The sequence below is a fragment of the Ambystoma mexicanum genome, chromosome 2q (genome assembly GCF_040938575.1).
Source record: "Ambystoma mexicanum isolate Mex_15411 chromosome 2q, UKY_AmexF1_1, whole genome shotgun sequence".
Classification (NCBI taxonomy): domain Eukaryota; kingdom Metazoa; phylum Chordata; class Amphibia; order Caudata; family Ambystomatidae; genus Ambystoma; species Ambystoma mexicanum.
Window position 1 is genome coordinate 1,160,633,073 of NC_090924.1, and position 20,933 is coordinate 1,160,654,005.

The 20,933-nt window shown below is 46.0% G+C and overlaps 1 long non-coding RNA gene across 1 annotated transcript in view; it reads left to right on the plus strand.

The window, feature by feature from the left end:
• Window positions 1–20,132, plus strand: part of LOC138570017 (uncharacterized) — a 64,931-nt gene extending 44,799 nt beyond the window's left edge. The window contains exon 3 of the long non-coding RNA XR_011303381.1: window positions 19,536–20,132. This is a non-coding gene — a long non-coding RNA (uncharacterized lncRNA). The remainder of the gene's footprint in view (window positions 1–19,535) is intronic.
• The last annotated feature ends 801 nt before the right edge of the window (window positions 20,133–20,933 follow it).

Here is a 20,933-nt window from a genome sequence, read left to right on the forward strand (position 1 = left end):
AGCCACCAAACTGGCTCTCTTACATCCACCAGGCAACACTCTCCCCCCCCCCCCCCCCACCCCCCCAAACAGCAGTTAGCCCACCAGCCGCGACCGCTATACAACCAACGTTCAAATCCTTTGTCGAAGCCAACAATCTCCTAGACCCTGCACAATCGGGTTTCAGAACCAGTCATGGAACCGAAACCACCCTAACCTCAATCTGGGATGACCTTAAAAAGACGGCAGACTCCGCGGGATGCGCTGCACTAATCCTTCTTGACCTATCTGCCGCCTTTGACACAATCAATCACTCAATCCTCCTAGATCGCCTCCACTCCCTAGGAATTCACGGCACCGCTCTTAAATGGATAGCTTCATTCCTCAAAGATAGGTACCAAATAACAATACTCTCCACCTATACCTCCCAAGCCCGACCAGTCGACACGGGAGTCCCACAAGGAGCATGCCTATCTCCCCTCCTGTTCAATCTGTACTTGATCACCCTCCCTCCAATAGTTCGCTCACACAACATCCTGTGTTACAACCACGCCGACTACACTCAACGAATTCTAAAATGAATGAACTCCAATCCCAACTCCCGACCTGACCTGGCCTCCTGCCTCCTCGACATAGAACTCTGGATGACCCAAAGCCACCTCTTGTTAAACCCCTCAAACGGAAATCATGGTATGTGGCAACTCCGAGCTTCTTCCGCAACCACTACCCTGGCCATCCGCCATGGGCAGCTCGCCGAACCCCTGCAACTCGGTGAAAAATCTTGGGTGCATCCTTGACTCGGACCTAACACTCTCGTGCCAAGTCAACAACGTCTCAAATTCCTTCCACTACCACATTAAAACCCTAAGGAGCATCTTTCCTCATCTCTCCTTTCCTAACACACTCCACGGTCCAATCAATCGTTATGTCAAGACTATGCAAACCCCCTATACCTCGGAATCCACGCATACCAACTGAATGAACTCCAAAGGGCACAAAACACGGCAACCAAATTGCTACTTGTGCTCGGCCCAAGAGACCACATCTCCCCAGCCCTTAAGACGCTGCACTGGCTTCCAGTAGCCCGAAGGGTGACTTTCAAAACCTTATGCATCTCATCGAGCACTGCATAAAACCGGACCTCAATATCTTCAAGACAAACTAAAATCCTATCACCCCCCTCGCACCTAAGATCAAGCTCAGCCAGCCTCCTAGTCATTCCTAAGACAAACAGTCAGATTAGGCGGATCAGCATTCTCAGCCTTGGCCCCCACCCTGTGGAACTCACTCCTATCCCACATCCGCCAAACTGAGGAGCTTTCCGCAAACTGCTGAAAACCTGGCTCTTCCCCCTAAAAGCCAACCATTAAACAAACTGACCCAAACAGACAATCGGCATCCCAACGACACCAACCCAACAAACTACCTGAGGTGAGAAATTGACAGCTAATGAACCCGAATATAAACTAGAACGACAAACATAATTAAACGAGTAATGTAGATCAAAATAGTGAAGCGAATAATGAGAATAAATCGCAGGGAAACTGTAATGAGATGTAAACTACTGAAAGGCACTTGATGCACGAAGAGGGAACGAAATGAATGGTGTTGATGAAATAGTTAGACTAGATGAAGCGTGTTGAACAGACGAATGCACTGAGTGAAAGAATGCATGCGCGGAAGAACTGATGACTATATAGACGGAATAAGTGTGTATTGAATGAGTATGTACATCGGATAAATGTATAGAATTTATGAACTTGCTAAGCGTTGACTGTGCAGAGTGGTTGACGATAAACAGTTGAATGCACTAAATGGAAGAATGCATGAGTGGAAGAACAGATGACTACATAGATCAAATGAGTGTGTAAATTGAACGAGTATGTAGATCGGATGAAGGTATAGAATGGATGAACATGCTAAGCAGATGAGCGTCTGGAGTAATTGGGTGTGAAGAGGGGACGAGCATGTATGACGGATGTGTGCATAATTACAGAGAAGCGAACGTAGATCTGATGAATGTACAGAACGTATGGGCGTGTAAAGTGAGGGAGAGTGTAGACCACGGGAGCGTGTAGTGTAGACCACGGGAGCGTGTAGAGTGGGGGGTGGGGGGAGTGTGTAGAGTGGGGGGAAGCGTGTAGAGTGGAAAGAGTATGAGTGAGGGAATGAGTGGGGGAGCGGATGAGTTGAATGCGTGGAAAGCATGAGTGAATTGAGCCGATGAGTACATAGAACGGCTGAGTGCATAGAATGGAGAAGTGACGAGAGCTGGTGAGTGCAAGGGAGCTGGTGAGTGCGGGGAGCTGATGGGTGCGGGAAGCGGGTGAGTGCCGGGAACGCGTGAGTGCATGCATGGGGCAGGCAGGAGCGCGTGGGGCGGTCTGAAGTGCATGAGTGCGTCGAGCGGACCGGAGTGTAGCACAGACGGAGACGCATGGAATGAATAAAAGTACATAGAAAAGACTGGAGCGCATAGAACTGCATAGACGTATATAGTATGGTTTGGAATGCAGGAAACGTTTGAAAGAGCATGTAACACACCATAATCGCACACCACGCTTACTCTCTTCTACACCACCACTCAACTAGAACACAGTGATACTATGACACCATTCGGTATAACTCTTCTCATACTAACATCTCCCGCTCACTCCCCATCATACTAAGTAAACACTGCTGTTTACACACCCCCCAGCCAGGCGTTCCCCTCGGGCCTAACGCAGCCACGGTCGGTCTAGATAAATCCTGCCAGAACAAACACATACCCCTGATCTCAACCATCACACCTACCGCTAAGAAGCAGCTTTTTCACGAATACCACACCAGCTGCACACATACCTGGTGCGCACACGCGCCGTTGACTCTCCCTACTCTCTCTACTTACCTGAACGTCGGTTCCCAAAGGCTTTCAACCTACCAGCGCCTTCAGGTCATACCAATGGTATATAAGGCGCTATATAAATGCAACATAACGTAACTAAATCTCGCTACTGGTTGCTGCAAAGATCAACTTCAAATCCTTCTGCAGCATCCATAAGGCTTTCTGCGGCCGGGAACCACGCGTTCTACAACTGACTCTCCGTAAATACACTCCCAGATCTTTACGTTCCTCCGGCACCAATTTATGTGTTAAGTACTTCACTAAACGGCGAGCTGGTTAGCCAATCTCTTTCCTCGGCTGGCTCCCTCCTATGTAACAGCCTCCCCCTTCCTCTTGGGCCAGATCTCCTCAAATTCCAGAAGCTCTTCAAGACCTTCTTTTTCACCTTCTCTCCCTCCTTCTTCTGTTCAATCCCACTGTTGCTGAGATTGGTGATCAGGGCCCTTGTGTCCACCGGTGCCCTGGCCGCCTTCACACAATTGCATTCAGGCTCTGCCCGCTCCCAGCACTTACCTTGGCACCTACTGGACAGCGCTGTTAAGAAAGATTTCCATTCATGTGTAATTTTCCCTCCAGTTTTGAACCCGCCACCCCCAACTTTTGGTTTTGTCTGACCATCCTAGCCTGACTTTTACCAGTGAGTCCAGCCTGGGCTTTTGCTCATCTCATTAAGGGGAATCTGATATGCCCTTCAGACTGTCCGTACTGGAAGACGGTTTCCATTAGTCTTTCACTTTGTTGCCATTTCTTGGTAACTTTTTATCAGTGCAAAATGTACCTTCAGTACAGTGCACTGTCGTCTTTCATTTTTAAAGATTTTTGGTGAATGTACATGTGTGCCCAGGATGGAGCTGGTGGCAGCAGTTCCTTTTCAAAGCATTTTGACTCTTAAGTGGTCCAAACCACAGTTACTCCATTTGGCCCAGGACGGTGGCCAGTGCCTAAAATGGCAATGCCACGAAATCCTTATTTCTGGTCTTTGGCCATTTTGTCCCTTAGCCTTCCCCAGGTTGAGCCAACTTGCGAAATTCCTTATTTGGTCATGCAGGCCCCCGCTGGCTTGTGTGACCAACTACTCTCGGCACCGCCTGCTTAACCTGCAAACTAGCCCCTTCGGAAGTGTTCCTGGACCGCCCAGTGAACTGACCAGCTCGTGCAGGATCTTTTCTCTACAATCGGCTCCGTCTCAAGTCTTTACTGGAGACTTTGGGAACCATAAGCTCCTGGTAGAAGGCACTCTCCTGCTGACTTTCGTACACCTACCATTCCTAGGTCGGGAACTAGGTGAGTCTGCCCGAACCCGAACCTACACAGTGCCCATTTTGCACTGCTGTGGTGATTAGCTTTGTGGGTGCCTTGCTACTGTGCCCCCCCCCCCCCTGTGTGCCCTAAGGCGAGCTGCAGTATCCCTTCCCCAGAAGGGGAGAAAAGGTCCCTGTCCCGCCACGGACTGAAATCCCAGAACACAGCCCCTGAAAGCCGGAGAGATGCACAAGTGAACTGGACTAGACTGGTGAAGTTTGGTCCAGACTGTGTCCAGGGTCAGTGAGTACTTGCACCACTTACCGTTGGTCTCTAGTCGCATCCATAGACTTTTACGCACATTTGTCCCCCAGTGACTACTCATCGTAGTTAGGATAGCCTGAGCTACCGTCCGATTCCTGGAAATTGCTCTGCCCTCTTGTGGAGACCCTCCTTGAATAGTGGAACTCTATTCTTCATCGCCTCACCCCCCTTCCTGAGACACTACAGCCCCTTGAAGAGACCAGTGTTGTACTTTACTGCACGATGGAGCGCTGCCGCGCTAAACATACTTTTGAGCACAAGGTTCCACACTTCGTAGGGATTGGACTGCCTTTTAGTTAGGGTTGTGATTCCTGAACTGCCTAAAGTATATTTGGTTGTCTGACCCTCTTCTGTTGCATATCCATACTTGCTTACTATTGCTTTAGGATATAGTTATTTATATCTTCACTAGTATAAGGTTGTGTTAACATTGTTAATATTGCTGAAGTTTCATCTTGTGTTTGATTTAAAAAGCCTTTAATAAATGTAGATATGTTTTTGATATATACACCTGACTGAGCATAGTTTGTGGTGTCGTTTACTGTGTGGCCTTCAATCATGCTCACCCCTCCTGAGACCTATTCCTGACCACCGCCAATGCTAACTTGATTGGTGTGGCTTGTCCTGAAGGTTACCCTGTTCCAAGAAACTAGGCTGGCCTTCTGAGCCTCCGCCCATGTAGTCAGAATTCAGAAATCCATCTTAACATGCGCTATCACAGGCCTGCACTCACTTTATTGGCAGTTGACCACTCACCAAGTCACTTAACGGCTGCTTACTTGCTAGCACTTCCCTGTGGTACCCCTAGTACCTTATCTCCCTCTCTGAATCCTTACAAGGCCTAGTACGACTTGGTCTATCTTTTATCATTATAATTTGCATTTCACTCCCATGTTCCCTCCGTGTGGCCCTGTGTGTGCTTTTGAAACAAATGTACTTGTTGTATTAGTGCCTTACAAATGCACAATAAAAAAAAATGAAAAATAGCGATGTCTACTACTGAAAACAATGTACTTGATTAGGTAGTGTCCCGAAATCTTAAGAACTATATTGACTGCACTACTCCATGCTTTTGGTCCGATCGTTCTACCATTGATTTACATATTCAGCTACAGGGTCCCCATCTGAAAGTCACAAATAACCTCAAAAAATGTGTGGGAATTTTAACAAGGTCCTTCCATCAGACATGTTAGCCAGCTTAACATCTCTTAGCGCTCACACAAACAGACTCAGTAGGAGCCTTGGTGAACTCTTTCTCTACCGCTTTCCTGGATCCGCTGGACAGAATAGCCTTGCTACGGCCAAAGTCGTTCAGGGTTGAGACCGGGCACCAAAATTGGTTCTCACCCCAACTTGAGCTCAGAAGAAGGCAAAAGAAGACCGTTGTCTAAAGTGCCCATTGGCCGAAAGAACACCTGGAAAGCTGTGGAAAAATAATATTGTGGACATCAAGAAAAAGGTTTTCAATGACCAAATCAAGAAGGCCTCAAATTGTACTGGCAAACCCTTTGAAATCATCAGAGAAGCCCAAGGCCTTGTCCATGTCAGTTCAGCCTACATCTGCGCACTGTTGTCTTGAAGCCAAAATAACAAAGGCTACGGACAAAATTAAAGAAACGCTTGCCTTGTCGACACCCTCTCCCCCACAGAACCCCTGGGCTGTCTACTTCACATGACCATATCAAATTTACTTTGCTACCTCTGACATGAGGACTGTGTTGTCAACTATGCGACCTGCCTCCTGCTCCGAAAACATCCTCACCTCAGAATAATTCTGGAACACAAACATTTAGTTCCGTTCCTTACACGTTTAGTCAACTCCTCTTTTCAGGATAGTCTTGTCCCCCAACTAATGAAGGTGGTCACGGTAACCCCCCACTTAAAAAGCCTGAATTAGACCCTAAAGATCCAAGTAACCTGAGGGCAATTACTAATTGTAATTTCCTCTTAACAATTCTCTAAGTTTGTCACTTCGCAACTCCAAAGCTTTGTGGAATCCATTGGCGTTCTCCATATGCAGCAATCTGGTTTTAGGCCAGCACACAGCAGTGAGACGGCATTTTTGACGTTCAAACCCATATGTTGAATATCCTGGACAGTGGAATAGCTAGAGTGCTGGTCTTACTCAATTTATCTGAAGCCTTCGACCTTCTCCTATCATGATCGCCTCCTCCAATCACTTGAACACTGCTCAAGAGGAGCCGTCAAATGGATTCAATTGTTTTTTGTCCAATGGATTCTGGTATCCAGGATCCATAGGGGCAATGCTTTCTCTTCCTTAGCTCCAATCAAGTGCGGCGTGCAACAGGGAGCCAGTTTGCCCCAGTACTAAACTTGTATTTAAGACCACTCTACTCGCTTCCTACGGACTCTAGCGTATTTTTATGAATTACGCCGATGATACAGTTGGTCCTCGAGGTCAGCAGTGATCACGCACTTGACTCCATCAATTTTCTCGGTACCTCAATCTTATTGAGTCTTGAATGACTAGGAGCTGGATGTGCCTCAGTGGCAGTAAAATAGAATTTCTTATCGGTTCCCGGCAGGCCTATCCTAAATTAGGCCCGACTACAAAGATTTTAACATCAAGAACTGCACTATTCCAGTACAGTGCAGGATAAAAACTATGGGTATTCTGCTGGAATCCTCCATGAGTGCAGAAGCTTGTGTTAACCAAATCGGCAGGAACTCGGTACTACCTCAGCCTTAACAATGTTCAGCCTTTTTGTTCATGAAAAGAACTGTCGCTCTTATTGAAGCTTGACTATTCTAATGTTCTAATTGGTGCCAACAGTTTGTCTGAAGAAATGGCAGACAACAAAAATAATGCTGTGCGCATTAAGAAAATTCAAAGAGCGCACACCTCCATCCACAGGAGAGATCTTCACTGGCTGCCAGTGCGGGAAAGCATTACCTTTTTAAAACCGGTACAATTGTATGTCTTTTTGGGACAGCACCGTCTTATCTAAAGTCCATAATCTCCTGCTATTTACCGAAAAGATCACTGCGCTCTTCTAACTTGGGGCAGATCAAATGTCCAGGTTTTAAATGATCAAATGGCCTAGGCAGATCGTTTTTAGTTAGTGCTGCAAAGTTGTAGAATGCACTCCCACTGTCAATCAGGTTGGAAGACACTTAAGCCGTCTGCAGAGCTATGGAATCTTTGCTTTTCAAGTAATAGATTGCTCTTCTCTGCTAGGCCCACTAGCTGCTTGATTGTCCTGTGTTTTAGGTTTGTCTGACTGTGTATTTGTCACACCCAGATGCCCGCAGATCTTCGGTGTGCTATAAATCTATGCCAGTCACACTGTTGCCCAAGACCTCATTGTTGCGAAAGACCCTTGGACGTGTGCACCAGCCTCCCTTTCGTTGAAATCCTGAGAACAAGGGTTGCACTCATCCCTGAGACCCCACAGAGGGACTTGCAGCATCAGAGAACCAAGACTTGCAGGATTCCTGCATTTCCCGCCGTCAAACTGTGGTTCAAGCCCATCGCATTACTGGTGGGGAGCCACCTTGAAACTCTTAACCTGCTCACATTTCATGGTGTGCATTCTTATCGGCACACAGCAATGTTCCAGAGCTAAAGGTAATTTTACTACTGCCTTCCATCAAAGATTGCTGGAACCTGGGTGCAAACACTTCTGCATTTTCATCATGCGTTCTGTAGCTTCAAATATGGGAATGCACAATTTGGCATCAGATTTTCCTGTAGGGTCTTCGCATTTCGGGTGGATCCCTAGAGATTCCTCTCATATACCCTTAACATCCCCCACACAATTTTTCAAGAATGTTCTCCAAGGGGCCTGCTTGCAATAAAGGAAAGCTCTCGATGTCCCTTTATGCTTCCTGTGGGTGGCAGACTTGCTCAGTGAAGAAGGGGTGCCTTTTTCACCTCCACTGGCAATGCTTGTAGGCTATTCCACCTCACCCACTGCTTGCTAAATAAGTTGTAGCGCACAGTGATACCAATAGCTTCCTGGTGACCCAAAAGATCATAGATTCCTCAGAGACCAAAACCTATTCTCACAGCAAGGAGTGGTTCTGCATTCCTCCTCAATTGTTCCTGAATAACTATCCTATTTCCAGATTATCTGCCAAAAATATTGAGGCAGTCGTGAAATCCTACCCTCTTTGACACTATAGCATTAAATGATCAAAGTTATGTTCCCAGGTATTGAAACAACCTGGATCTATTACACTGCCCTTTATTTTGTAATCTTGAAATTATCTGCTTTCAAGATTCTATCTTGTAAATATGTTACAGCCACGTTTCTCCACTTTTTATCATTTCAGTCCATTGATGAAGACATTTTGATGGCTGATTCCTATTCTCTCTCTCTCTCTCTCTCTCTCTCTCTCTCTCTCTCTCTCTCTCACACTCACACATCAGGTCTTCACATCCTTTGTTGTGGATATTGAATGCTTTTTTTGGTCATCCTTGGAACACAAATCGTTAGAACAAATGGCCTCTGTTGACTTGAAACTTCATGGAAAATAGCATGTTAGAGCCTGTGACCACAACTTGTTTCGTTGGGGAACTGTAAGCCCTTTCTTCAGAAGATATTTCCCTTGTGTTTCACAAAGGTAGTGGTCTCTAGGCCACATCCATCTTTCTTACCAAAGGTAGTTCCAGAGGATCTTAGGAAATGAGCCTACTCCTTTTTTTCTTCATAAGGCGGTTGAATCTGCAAAGCATTTCTTCATAATTTTATAATTGTACAGAGCCATGCTGTTTTACCTTAACCATGGCAAATGTGTTCATTCAACACATGACACTTATGGCAGCTAAAGGCCCCCAAACCTAGTATTGTGTGCTAGATTATTTTATGCATATCCCACTTTTTCTTTGAGTGGGCTTCCTCCCAGGAATTTCTTTACTTACTGCATAGGAGCTGGAACATTATTGCAAACTATCTACACTGGCAATCCTCATGACTTCTGGTATGATTTAAAACAGGCAAAAATGCTTTTGAATGTGATTGGCAATGAAAAGGAAAAATGCTAAAAATGTAATTCGCTAAATGAGATTCAGGATAAGTGAATCACTTTGGTTTGGTTCAGGTCAACACTAGCAATGATTCAGGAATGATTATCAGATTGAAAACGAAACTCAGCAGTTGCAAATAAGAAACAGCTATTCTGACGTGATGAAATTGAGCTAAATTGCAATTCGCAGCAATTTTTCCGCATGCGGGAAATGCGCTTACAGCAAAACTGGAAGGAATTGGAATGTCGTTAGAAAGCTTAGGATCTTAGATTCAAAATGACAGTTAAATTTCGGTTCCAGGGCGTGCGGTTCCAAAGAGGTTTTTGTGAAGGTAGATTTTTCAGAAACAGTCAAGATTTAGAGTGCGCTTTACAGATTAGGAATCAATATGGATTTATACTAAGGGCTCTGAAACTTCAAGATACCCAACGGGACAGCCACCAGAAACGGGGCGGGCGCCTTGTGCTCCGTTTGTTGTGCGTCAAGACACTTGAAAAAATATCAGCGCATAGATCATCGCTACAATCTCTCAAGAATTATGTGGAGGAGAGGAGAATTTAGGATAGACAAAAGAGGTTCTATAATGCAGTTCTGGATGGGTTGAAATGGTTGGAATAGAATTACTTTAAACTAAGAGATTGGTTTTGTACAGTTCTAGACTGGATACTCACTCCTATGGCTTTGGAATGGAGTGGGCCCCGTCAAACATCTGGTCAAAGGTTTGGCTGGGATTCTCTTGCCACCGGACAGGTCTCGGGCACTCTGGGTTCTGCTCTCCGCATGGCACTAGGATCTGCGCAGCCTCTTGGACTGGATCTGGATACAGCTCTGCTCTCTGGGTCTGGATCTGGGTTCTAGCACAGGGTTCTTGGCTAGAAGCAGAACAGCTCAGTCAGGCTGTTGGATTGTTTGGTTAGGCCCTGTGGAAGTTTTAGGGGTTAGAATCAGGTTGCAAAAAATTCTGAAGGCCTGCTGAGAAGGGTTCAGCTTTTGGGTTAGGCCTCTTTGCTTCAAAGTTGTAGAGTTGGTTCTAGAGTTTGGTTCTGGAGTTGTCTGGATCTTATTGCAGGGTGCTTTGCCAAGAAATCAGTTGAGTAGTGGAAAAGTGTGTCCTATCTGTCCTCAGCAGTCCCTATTTATGTATTTCCAAAGTCGGTGGGGAGCCTGATTCTCTTTGCCCAACCCTCTAAAGATCTGATAGGTCAGAGGATTCCCTGTCCCCTGATTGGAGAAAGGAGCAGAGTGTCATCCTGTGTCGTCATGTGTCATGTTTATGGTTTAGGGGGAAAGACCCTCCCCTTTTCTCTGTACAGTATATCTTATTTATCATAAAACACATATTTACAATATACACAACTTGTTAATACAACATAAATTACATGACGGATTACCTGAGAGTTGACTCATCTTCCTAAGAGCCTTGGTTCAGAAATGACAACTGTTTTGCGCTTTTGGTGGGTTTCTCAATAATAGTTCTGCACCAATTTTTAGACATGCATGCACACCCCATCTGGGCACATTTCTGTAATTTTTGATGTTCATAGCATAAACACAGTAGCTACCATATGAATAAATTCCGGGGTTCAGTCTCAGAACATCGCACGGATTCCAGCTTAGTTTTAAACTGAGCGAATTTTTCATTTTAACAATCTCAAAGTTTCACATTTTTGTCAGTTCAGAGCAATTTATTGTAAGCATTTTTTTAAAACATATATTTGCTGTGCTTTCTGAATCCACACAATGGTTTGTCTCCGCCTCCAAGGTCTGGGCTGACTCTGAGGTCACTTGTCTTTCTTTCCTGCCAGCAGTGCAGTTTGTCAGTCACACCCGAATTAGCATTTTCTATTCAGCCCAAGGATTCCTTGGTCTGCACTGAGAGCAACAGGCCAGGGTGCCACTCCCAGTTCCTTTTGACACCAGCCTGTCAATCTCTTAGCCAAGGGCAGGGGGAGGGGGGGGGGGAGTGTCTCCTTTGTCCAGGGAGAAGGTGTGGAATTCGTTGGAACACAGTGTGGGAAAATATAACTCTTAACCCAATGTCTAAAAATTGTATTTTCTTACATTTTTAACACCTACATTAAACAATTTCTTGCTTCAAGCCTTTTCAGAATATGGTTTTAAATTGTATCCAATTAGGCTTCTGATAGCAAGTCTTTCTTTGGCATAGTTTGAGTTCCATGTTCAACTTTAACTAAATGGTTTTAAAACGCCGGCTTCTGGTAGAGGTGAGTAACGGTATTACACCTATTTTTGACATATTTCTTCCAGCAAGCAATCCTCAAAAGTATACTTTGTTCAGATAGAGATACACTTATGTGGACCTTATATTTATGTAGATTCTTGCATAGAATGATGTTGACCACCCAACAAGGAGTTTGGATCTTTTTGGGTGGTTTGTAAGCCATGATTTCTGCAAATTTGACACCAAATAAAAACGGATTTTTGAAACCAGCTCAGTTTCTTTGGCAATGATTTTGCTCTGTGAGCAGCCAAATGATGGGTTTTGTCAGTGGTCTCCTGTGTTATCACTGACATAGGCAAAAGTAGATGGTGGCCTTATTTTTCAGGTTTTCACTGCGCACTTTCTGGTGATTTCTGGCGAGCCGCATGCTTTCCGGCAGCCATTATGATGTTTCTGCTGCCAGCAATGCACAGTGATGTTGCAGGTCTTGGATTAGTGGGGTAAGGCAGCCCACAGAGTTGTGTGTGTGTGTATGTGTATGTATATGTATGTGTGTGTGTGTGTATATATATATATATCTGAGGCTTGTGGAATCTGCTTGGATCACATGCTGTGCATAGGCCGACATCTAGTGGAAGCTGCAGAGTATTACAGTTTGTTTTCGAAACTTGAAAATGGGCATCAACACAGGGCATGCCGGTAATACTATCCCTAGTGTGACGTCCACTATACCCATGATCCCTCACGCGTCTCGGACCCTCGGATTGTTTTTTTCTGCCATACTGGTCGGAAGCATTCTGCGGAGTTCCCTGGCTTTTAGCCGTAATTTTGCAAATAGTATAATATTTCCCCGGTTCTCCCATCCCCACGTCGAGTCACTGTACATCGAAACTCGACACCGGAGAACAAAACAACCGTCCAGAGGTGCACAACAGTCTTTGGGCCTCGGAAAGGCCTCTGGCCTCGGCCCTACAAGGAGGGAGAGTGGGGGGTGGTACATACTCTACACTCACATATATTTATATATATATTCCTACACAGACTAGCCCGCTGCCACAGGGTGCGTATGGAGTGGAGAGTACCCCTTTCCAATTTTGCCCCAAGTACAACTGCAAGTACCCTTGGGTTGACAGACACGCCACCTGTAACCTCTGCTTGCCAAGGGACCACCCCGAGGCGAACTGCAGAGCGTGTAGCTGGTTCAAGGCTAAGACTCTAAAGAACCGTTCGACCAAACGTTGGGCCCACCACGCCAGGCAACGAGAGGCCATGGAAGCGGAGGGTACCTTCAATGGTGGCAGCGACGCCATACTATAGGACGGTGAAGGCAACGTGGCGTCGAAAGACAGCCAAGCGCAAGTCCCCGACCTCGGAAGGTTGTCCTGCAGGGCAGTTATGGGGAGCACACCCGGTGACGTGAGTGCTACCCACACCACTTCCACCAAACACTCGAAGTCCAACCGAGACTCAACGCGTGTGTCAAGTTTTTGGAAAGAGGCATGCAAAGAACGGTCCACTGAATCGGTGTCCTCTGGGCGTTCTCGGTCAAGATCGCCGCATGACACCATGCAACCATCCACTGTTGCCAAGAGTGCCTCACTCACCAAAGTAATGGAGGTACGATCGTCGGAAGACTAGGCCAACCTCCATCCCCAGGCCGCACTCCAGGAGTCTGCGTCAGCAGACCGTTCGATGATGGTTCCCGTTTCCCAACGTCCTCACTCTAAGGAAAGGGACACTACACCCGAATCTCGACACCAGACATCGAAAACCCCTGAGAAAGTGAAAACACCAGGGAAGCACTCTTCCACTTCTGGGGATGGGGGAAAGCAGCAGAAGACACCTTCTCAGCCTTCTTCTACTCCTCTGGTACATTAAAACAGTGTTAGGTCTTCTGATTAACAGCTAACCAAGATCCCCGCACAAGCCCATAGGTCCAGTCAGGTCATAGCAGGGAAACACTCCCAGGAAAGGGTAATCCCCAGCTCCAAAGAATGGTCCGGTGAGGATATGGACAGGGTTATGTCTAGAATGTCATCCCTAGCGGACCTCTATGCCAAGAACCCAGATCACTTCCTCTCCTATACCCCTGACAGGGCTACTCCCTCAGGGTCTAGGGACCCGCTACCCCTTGGTAAGAAACCTCAAGTTGAGGCACCAACGCAAGGTCAGTCTTATGACCCTTTCTACGTACAGCCATACACTCGGTATAGTCAGGATCCACTACAAGATGAGGATCGAGAATTGGTAATGTTGGACGACTAAACTATGGTGGACTACTATGGGGGTGACGAGGGCCAAGAGGAAGATGACCCAGAAGTCTACAGAGTAGACTCCCCAGTAGGCAAAGAACCTCAGGTTACCGAGACTCCAGTCAACAACCAACCTCTCCTAAAGGTTTTGTCTCGAGCGGCTGAACACTTATGCATAGACACCCAGGGACCACAGGAGGAGAGGTACTTTGCCGAGGAACTAGTAGGGGAAAAGGGAGCCATTGCTCAGGCCATCCCTATTCTCAAGGCCATACAAAGGAGAATTGATCCTTCCCTTATCGATCCTAACCTCACCAGGGCGGTAAACCCCAGAATCGAAAAATTGTTCAGGGCAGCCCAATCAGACCCGCTTTACATAAAGGGCCAACTGAAACCAGACTCCCTGGTAGTGACTAATACCCGGAAGAGGACGGGAACGCCTCTATCTTCGTCTGAGGCTCCCCCTGACAAAGAGAGCAAGATAGATCTACGGGTTGGGAAGGAAGGAAGGAAGGTAGGTAGCCTCAACTTCCGCCTACCAGGCAAGGATTGCCAACTCCACCACTCTGCTGGCTAGTTACAACTGCCACCAGTGGGAGCAAGTTGCTGCACTTATAGACTCCGCACCGGAACCTTTAAAGGGCCAGCTGGCACAGGTTGCATCAGAGGGGAGAGCCGTGTCCGGTTGCATCCTTAAGAGGGCATGCTTGGTTAAGACAGTCAGGGTTTAAACCCGAGACACAAGCATCCTTAATCGACATGCAGGTGGAGCCTAATCTACTGTTTGGCAAGGCGGTAGAGGACGCATTAAAAAATGGCAAAGACGAGTATGAGATTCTGAAATCTCTGGGACAGTTGACCAACAAGCCCCCTAATCAAAGAGGGAATGGCAATTTTCGTCGCCCACGCGGCCAAAATTCACAAAGGGGCTCCAACTATTCTCAGGGGCAGGGTATATCATGGGGCAACAACCAGCAGTCTACCCAAAGTTATGACAAGGGAAACGAGAGGGGCCGTGGTAAGGGAAGAGGCAGCCCCAGCAGAACAAACGGTGACGTCCCGCAAAAAAGTGACGCATTACCAACTTCACCCAAGTTTGGGAAGGGATCACATCAGACAGATGGGTGCTGTCCACAGTGTCTGCAGGATACTGCATAGAACTGCTCGACCGTCCCCGAAACCACCTCCCACGACAAACTACATTCCTTGGACCACCAGAAGATCCTCCTCGAGGAGATCATCAATCTTCTAGAAAAGGACGCGATTGAACTCGTCCCGGGCAAACAGGTAAACAAGGGTATTTATTCAACTTACTTCCTTGTGCCAAAAAAAATCCAACAATGTGCCCAGTCTTAGACTTATACCCTGCAAACGTATGTCAAGCCCCAAAAGCTTTGCATGACTACTCTCCAAGAGGTAATCCCCCCCTCCTAAAAAAGGGGATTACATGGCAACATTGGACATGAAAGATGCCTTTTTTCATATTTCCATGTTCCCAGCTCACAGAAGATTCTTGCGCTTCAAGGTGCTGCCCTTCGGTATAGTCTCGGCTCCAAGGGTATTCACCAAGGTTCTGGCGGTGGTGGCAGCACACCTACGCAGGGAGGCAATCCCATTGTACCCTTACCTGGATGACCGGCTCATCACAGGGGAGACCCCAACAATTTCCAGTTCAAACATTCAAAGTACGATCAACCTCCTCTTCGAATTGGGTTTCTCCATAAACGAGAAAAAAATCAAGCCTGGTGCCAAGCACCTCCAAACAGTTCTGGGAGCTGTACTAAACACTCAAGAGGGGTTGGCCTTTCCATCAGAGGAAAGAATTCGGAATATACTACTGCAGATTCCTCAATATCAGCCCGGTCGCCAGATAACGGTGCGCAAAGCGATGCGTTTGCTAGGCATGATGGCGTCATGTATTTACCTGGTCCCCCACGCGCGTCTGCGTCCCATGCAAGAATGGTTGGTGAAACAGTGGTCTCGCCAACACAGGTGGACAAGAGAACCAGTCGGAGGGAAACCCTTTTACGATCCAGAAGTACAGGCCGTAGTCACTATAGATGCATCCCTGTCAGGATGGTGAGCACACCTCCTTCACCACACAGCTCAGGGTCTCTGGTCTCACACAGTGGCCAAGAATCATATCAATCTGCTAGAGCTTCTGGCAGTATTCAGAGCGCTTTGAGCGTTCGAGCCTCACCTGTTAAACCTGTCAGTGCAGATCTTAACAGACGGCACAACAGCGATGTTCTACCTAAACAAGTAGGGAGGGACTTGTTCGCCAAATCTGTCCAAGCTTGGCCAAAAAATTTGCATATGGGCACTCAGACGGAACATTTACCTGTCATCTCAACCTGTTCCAGGGGATCTCAATTCTCTAGCAGACGCCTTGAGCAGAGATCCTCTCCCAAGAGAACACAAGTGGTCTCTACACAGAGAAGTTGTAGAAGACCTCTTCTCACAGTGGAGTTTCCCCCACTATAGACCTATTTGCCACAAGCGAAAACAGACAATGCCCAGACTTCACATCCAGGTTTCCCCAGCCAGGCTCCAAGGGGAACGTCCTATGGACGAACTGGTCCGGATGTTTGCTTACGCTTTTCCACCAACTCCTCTGATGAGGATGGTGGTCAACAAGATGCACAGGGAATCGATGACGCTCATCCCAGTTGCTCCCATGTGGGCGAGACAACCGTGGTTCCCACACCTGCACAGGCTAGCAAGGTGCGAACCAATCAGACTCCCGTACTGGTACAACCTACTATCCCAGCACCAAGATCAAACAGTGCATCCTCAACCCAGCTCAATGAACTTGGCAGCATGGCTCCTGAAGTCATAGTTTGGACACCTCAACTTACCACAAAGGTGCATGGACATCCTAATGGAATCTAGGAAGCCCAACACTAGGCACTGTTATTTTGTCAAATGGAAAAGATTTGTTATCTGGTGCCAGAATAAGCAATTCAACCCAGTTGATTGCACTCCTTCCACTATTGTCACCTACATGTGCCACCTGCTGGACGCAGGGTTGGTATTTAATTCACTAAAGGTACACCTGGCAGCTCTGTCACCATACACCACCTCCCATAACACGGTATCGTGGTTGAAAGTACCAGTGGTAAAGCCTTCATGGAAGGGGTAAAGAGACTCTACCCTCCAATTTCAACCCACCACCAGGATGGGACCTTAATGTGGTGCTGGCTAAACTCATGGGCCCCCATTCGAGCCCATGCATAAAAGCAGTCTCAAACACCTAAAACTGCCTTCTTCGTGGCCATTACATCGATAAGAAGGGTCAGTGAAATTCAGGCTCTGTCAGTGCAGGATCCTTTCTTTACTGTTCATAAAGATAAGCTGGTTTTACGAACACAGGTTTTCACCCAAGTTTATTTCTAAATTCCACGTTAACCAGTCCATTTCTTCCAAGAACCCCAAAGCTCTGCTGAGGTGAAACTACACACCCTAGATGTGCGTAGGGCGGTCCTATACTATGTAGACAAGACCAGGCCGCCAAGGAAAACAGACCAACTGTTTGTCTCCGTAGCTACAGGCAGAGAGGGAGATCGCGTCTCTAAAGGTGCCATCTCTAAGTGGATTATAAATTGTATCCAGCTGTGTTACTCCCTTTCTGAAAAAACTCTGCCTTTCACGCCAAGAGCCCACTCCACAAGAGGCATTGGGGCCACTCTGGCTTTCATTGCAAATGTACCCCTTGACACCATTTGCAAAGCAGCTACTTGGAGCTCTATTCACACATTTACTCAGCACTACTGTATTGACACTCATTCCAAGACAGATACTCAAGTGGGACAAGCGGTTCTTAGACATTTATTTGCTCAGGACCCTTCTCACATCCCACCTCCTTCTAACACTGCTCGCTAATCTATGCACAGCATGTGATCTAAGCAGAATCCACAAGCCTCAGAAGGGATACATTACTCACCGTAATCGTATTTCTGATGCTTGTATCTGCTTAGATTCACATGCGAACCCACCCCCCTGCCCTCTCAGAGAAGGCGCATGGATGCTTGTAGTCTTATCTTTCTATCTGCTTGGATAATCTGTACTCGCGCTACTCATGCTACCTCATGTCAGAAAAAATACAATCTGAGCGTCCTAGATGCGTGAGGGATCATGGGTACAGCGGACGTCACACTAGGGATAGTATCACTGGCACGCCCTGTGTCGACGCCTATTTTCGAGTTTCGAAAAACTGTAATACTCTGCAGCTTCCACTAGATGTCGTCCTATGCACCGCATGTGAAACTAAGCGGTTACATTACTCACCGTAATCTTATTTCTGATGCTTTTATTTCTGATGCTTGTATTATATATATATTTTTTTTTTTTTTGTAGTACTACTGTAATCGCTTTGTTTCAAGCAATATAACCTGAGCAAATCAGTTAGAAGCCAGAATTAAGTGGGGGCTTTAACATTAGCCTGGTGGGATTACCTGACCAGTAATCTTGCAAGGGTTATATTGCTATTAGTACCCTGGCACGTTGCACGGGGGTTACTAATAGTGTTTTGTTTTTTATTAAAGTTGAGAAACTACAAAACCAGATGGCTGCCATGGATCAGGGAGAAGGCAACTACAGGCGTCTCTTCTCCCTTTCCATTGTGGCCATTGCTGTGTCTAGGATGTACTGGGAACACTAGTGCCCCAGTGCCAGCGAGGGATTTGGAGGTACGTGGGGGGGGGGCGTCTAAATATGTGGAAAAAAGGTGTGGGGGAGGGGACCCGGAGGAACGCAGGGGCCACTTATCTTGGACCCGGCAGGGGATGATGGTGGGCTCCAACTCCGAGGAGGCTTGGAGCTGGGGTTTTACCATGTGGCGCAAAGCCCCTGTTCTGAGCCTCCTGATTGGCAGGGAGTCTGGTGATTCTTAAACCCCCCCATCCCCCACCCACCGACGGGTACTACATTTAAATATAAAAGTGACTCTATGGTTAACCGGATACTACAGAGCAGGCGTTACTAACGTAATGGTATAATGGGGTGGCAGTGGTTGATCCTCGTACCCATGAGCCAAATTACTCTGCGTTCAAACATTGTTTGAAAAGAAATATACTGCAGCTATTGGCCATTGTAACTACTCCATACTGGAAAGTGCCATTATGTTAAGGAATGTGGAAGAGATCACTGCATGTATTCACTTGTCCACTTTTAAGAAGCAGCAAAATTCACGTTGCTTAGATTGGCAAGCAGAAGTTTCAACAGTAATCGGAGTAATGGCAAAACACGCTTTTGTTCCCCGATTTGAGTCTCCTGCTATGAAAATCATCCTAATATTCGATAGAATTTTAAATGCACTTTGAACATTTTGCTATTGATAATAAGGATGCAGTAGGGCCTGAAACTGCTGCACATTCGTGAGCAAAAACATGTTTTGTAACTTTTGAGGGATAAAATGTGCTTTTGATTGTACTTCAAGACAAACGCTTCAAAAACACCATAAACAATACACCTTTATACGGTAAATCGGGATTATTAAGCGTTTATTTGTGGATGCTTCGTCAGGAAGGATTAAGTTGGATCTTGTTACATAGTAACTGGAGCCAGTTGTCTACTTAACTAGAATAGCAATGGTTGAACAAGCCTGTGCATATAAGACTTGTGTTAGTATTACATGCTCATTTTATAATATGTATGTCCTTCCCCCCCCCCCCCCCACTTCAGAGCTGAATTAGAAAAACACGGATACAAAATGGAAACCTCCTAACTGATGTGGCAGACTACAGAGGAGAAACATTTGGAATGGTGACTGGCACACATTTGCCAAGCTGTATTGGGAAAATGTAGATCGAACATGGAGAGCCCCCTGCTGTGTGTCTCAAAGACTCTTGTAATGCAAACCTATTGGTGTGCCTGAGCAACTCTAAATGTGCAGAGAGGACTACTTGCCCACCTGAATTTATTGGCACTTTAATTCTTTATTGTAAAAGAATTCTAAGTTGTGATCAAAGTCTGAACTGTTAATCCCATGCAATGTTCACATTTGGAAGTTTATTGAACATTATTTCAGTTGATGTGGCAGAGAAAAAATGTGCAGTAGTTATTCAAGTTGCATTGGTTAACATGTTTTTGTGCATATGTTTCACAATGTAAATTAAACAATTTTGATGGTAGAATGCCAGTTAAGCAAACATTTGTTTTTGTCAAATGTAAATGTCTACAAGTGAAGTATATAACCCACGATTTCTCATACATTCATAACTTAATGTTCATTGCTGGGTTCTGGATTTGTCTTGGTAATAAATTTAATTGAGGACTTTTTGTGTGTATTAAGACTTTTGTAACTTGTACAAAAAGCTAAAAATGTGGCTGATCTATATTTTAAACAAAATTGTACAGCAACTAACTGATCAGCTACCTGTATTGAAAGAAAATCAAATATGTGAAATCCTTTTTCTGTATTGCTTTTTATCTGGCTTCAAGTATTAGAAGTGATCCGCATCTAGCTGTGGGTATAGTTTATATACCATCTTGCATGACTTTTAGCCTTTTCAGTGTAAATTTGATTGTTCCCTGTTAAAACTATGTTAGGAGAATTGTAAAGCACACTTGCACCACAGTGCTTCCTTGAAGCTGAATATTGATTAAATGGAACAGGTTCCATGAAAGACAACAGAATGGTTTGGAGATGTTTTCTGAACAGTGCAACTAATTATGTAAAGCACAATTATTCCAGTTCTTAGGGGCAACAACAGGGAATGCTCTGCCACCCTAGGCACAGGCAGAGTATGGTAAGTAGCTGGTGGTGGGTCTTTAGTTAGAAAGGTTTGCGTTTGAAACTGGGGACCAGTGAAATCATGGCAACAATGCACATGCACCAAGCAAATAACTTTAAGGAACACAATCGAATCGATGGAAGCCAGTTCAGTTTAATTGTAACCTAGTGATTAGCTAGGGGGGGGGCTGGGTGGGGGAGTCGAGGGGAGGGGTGTCAGTGTTCTGGAGAAGAGACTGGCTGAAAAGGGGATGTGCCAGATGCAAAACATTCATATTCCCGTTATATTAGGTCTAGCTTTCTGCAGATGAGATGAGAGTAATTAAACAATGGGGAAAGTTTGCTTT